Here is a 2652-nt window from a genome sequence, read left to right on the forward strand (position 1 = left end):
CCAAGCATCAAGAAGAGACAAGATTAGAAGGCCTTTGTGCATATTATAGTAGATGAGCAATGTTGAGAAAGGATCCTTGAGTCCCCAAGTAAATCCCAAAGGAATTTATGAAGAAAAGGGAAGAAAAGAAGAAGAAATGTTGCTGAGGCACAATCCGTGCGGATTGTCTACAATCCGGCCGTCCTCCACATGCACAATCCGTGCTGTTTCATCCCAAGACGCTCGGGTTTGCCATCACCAGAATCCGCCCGAATTCATCCAAAACCGCCCGTGTTCCACTGCCAGAATCCGCCCGTCCCGACTCCAAAGCCCTTCCTTCGAAAAATACCGGCTCCTCCCTCCTCAATCTAAAAAGTGTAATTACTAGTTTAGCCCTTAGTTAACCCTAATGCACCCCCCGAATTTCCACTATAAATACCCCATTAGTCTAATTAGAAGAGCATGTTCTTCTTATCAATAATTAGAGTAGTTAATATCAATCAAATCTCTCTTTAGTATTGTAATCAACAATTAATCAAGTTCTAATACAAGTTTTATTTCCTTAATCTCTCTTTTGTTCATCCTTTATTTTGGGTAATTGAAGATTATTTGGGTTATTATTGGGAGATTGACAACCTCTCAATCAAGCATCAAGTACTTCTTTTATCTTTGCTTTATTACTGGAATCATTAGTAGGTATAATTCTCTTAATCCCTCTTTAATTATCGTTAATTCCTTTCATTTATTCATCATGTTTCCTTTCGTTGGTATGATTGACAACCTTGCTAGCATGATCAACATAATATTTAGTGAGTAGTGACCTAGCTAGGGTTAATGGGTGATTAGGGGAAACCAACATGGGGAATGATTCATGCTTAATTTAATATGCTTTCATGGTTTATTTGCTTGCTTGTTTTGATCTCAACTCATGCACATGTTATGTTTGATGAAATGCTAAGCCTATGAATCCTTGCATTTACCACCATCTCCTATCTTTTCAATGAGACTTGTAAGACATAACCCAACTTGAGTCTCATTGGGCCATGCATGTTGTTGAGTAGGGAAGACTAAGTCGACTTGTAGGTGTTGTACAATCTAATCAATTCGGCTCTGGGACCCAAACTTTCCTAGGGTTGTAAGATATAACCCAACTCAATCCATCACAACAATAATTGCTTGCTTATAATTTGAGAACATGTTTGTATGATTAATTCCCATGAATCCCCTATGACCCCATGACACCCTAGTGCTTTTTATCAATTGTTTACAACCCTTTTAATTCATCTTGCTTATTTATTTCCATTGCTATTTTAGTTTAGTGACCTCCTACATCAACCCAATTTGTGACACCCCTAAGATACCACTAGTTGCAATAGAAATCTCATTTCAATACCCGTCCCTTGGGATCCGACCTTTACTTGCCTCTTTACTAATTGTAGAGTTGTTTGTGAAGCTATAAATTGTGTTTTGATTCGGACGTGACCCAACGACCACATCTATTTATTTGTGAACACGAAACGGACCGATCAAAAATGGCGCCGTTGCCGGGGACGGTGTTTACTTGATTTAGATTTTCTTTTATTGTTATTAGTTGTGTCTTTCTTCGCCTTGGGGAAGTAAAACTCCTCAAGGTTTGTTCTAATTGTTTTCAAGTTGTTTGATATTTTGCATGTCTAGAAGGTCAGAAGGTAATTTGTTACCTTTTGACTGTGAAATTGAAAGAACCTTGACGAACAATAGGAGATTTGCTAGGAGGAATTTGAGAGGTATTAGTGAGGTTTTTCAACCAACTATTGAGTTCACCAACCCTTTTGCAAGAGAAGGAGAGGAGAACCCATTAGAAAATACCCCACAAAATCAACCTACAATGCCTAAATATTCGTCACACTCCGTACCCACCGAGGAGAACCTACCCAATGGTACTCCCACACCACAACATCTAACCGGAAATTTTATTGCCAAATCAGCCTTTATCCAATTAATCGAAAGGAGCCAATTTGGGGGGATGCCTAGTGAAGACCCTCATTCTCATATGGAAACCTTTTGCGACTATTGCGATGCGATTTCTCAAACCGGTGTGACTCAAGACCAAATTCGATGGATCTTATTTCCTTTTTCTCTAATCGGCACCGCGAAACAATGGTTGAAGGGCCTTGACAAGGCCACTCTCGGAATAGATTCATCGAAGAAGTTGGCTCTAGCTTTCTACAAAAAGTTCTACCCACCGGAAAAGACTAACATGCTAAGAGCTCAAATTACGGGTTTTAAGCAAAGGGATGAAGAATCTTTGTATGAAGCTTGGGAGCGGTTTAAGGGAATTTGTCGCTCATGTCCTCACCATGGACTTAGCGAATGGTTCTTGGTACAACAATTTTGGAACGGTTTATATGAAGATTCAAGGAAAATTCTCAACATGGGATCAAATGGAATGTTCACCGAAGTTGATGACAATCAAACATGGAACAAGATTGAGGAAATGGCGGTCCATAACTCACAATATAGTAAACCTCGCAAGGCTACTAGAGGAGGAAGGCATGAAGTGGACTCCGTTAATCAATTGGGTGCTCAACTTAGTGCTCACATTGACACAATCAATTTGAAGTTTGAACAAGCTAAGGCTAAACTTGAAGAAGCCTCAAAATCACCAAAGCATCATGTTAATGCCATGACGGC

General features: G+C 39.6%; 1 non-coding gene across 1 annotated transcript; it reads right to left on the reverse strand.

The window, feature by feature from the left end:
* Positions 1-2218: 2218 nt before the first annotated feature.
* On the reverse strand, positions 2219-2325 carry LOC141602861 (small nucleolar RNA R71). Its single transcript, XR_012524767.1, has one exon. It is a non-coding gene; the product is annotated as a small nucleolar RNA R71 (small nucleolar RNA).
* Between the last annotated feature and the right edge of the window lie 327 nt (positions 2326-2652).

Source organism: Silene latifolia, chromosome 9 (genome assembly GCF_048544455.1).
Source record: "Silene latifolia isolate original U9 population chromosome 9, ASM4854445v1, whole genome shotgun sequence".
Lineage (NCBI taxonomy): Eukaryota > Viridiplantae > Streptophyta > Magnoliopsida > Caryophyllales > Caryophyllaceae > Silene > Silene latifolia.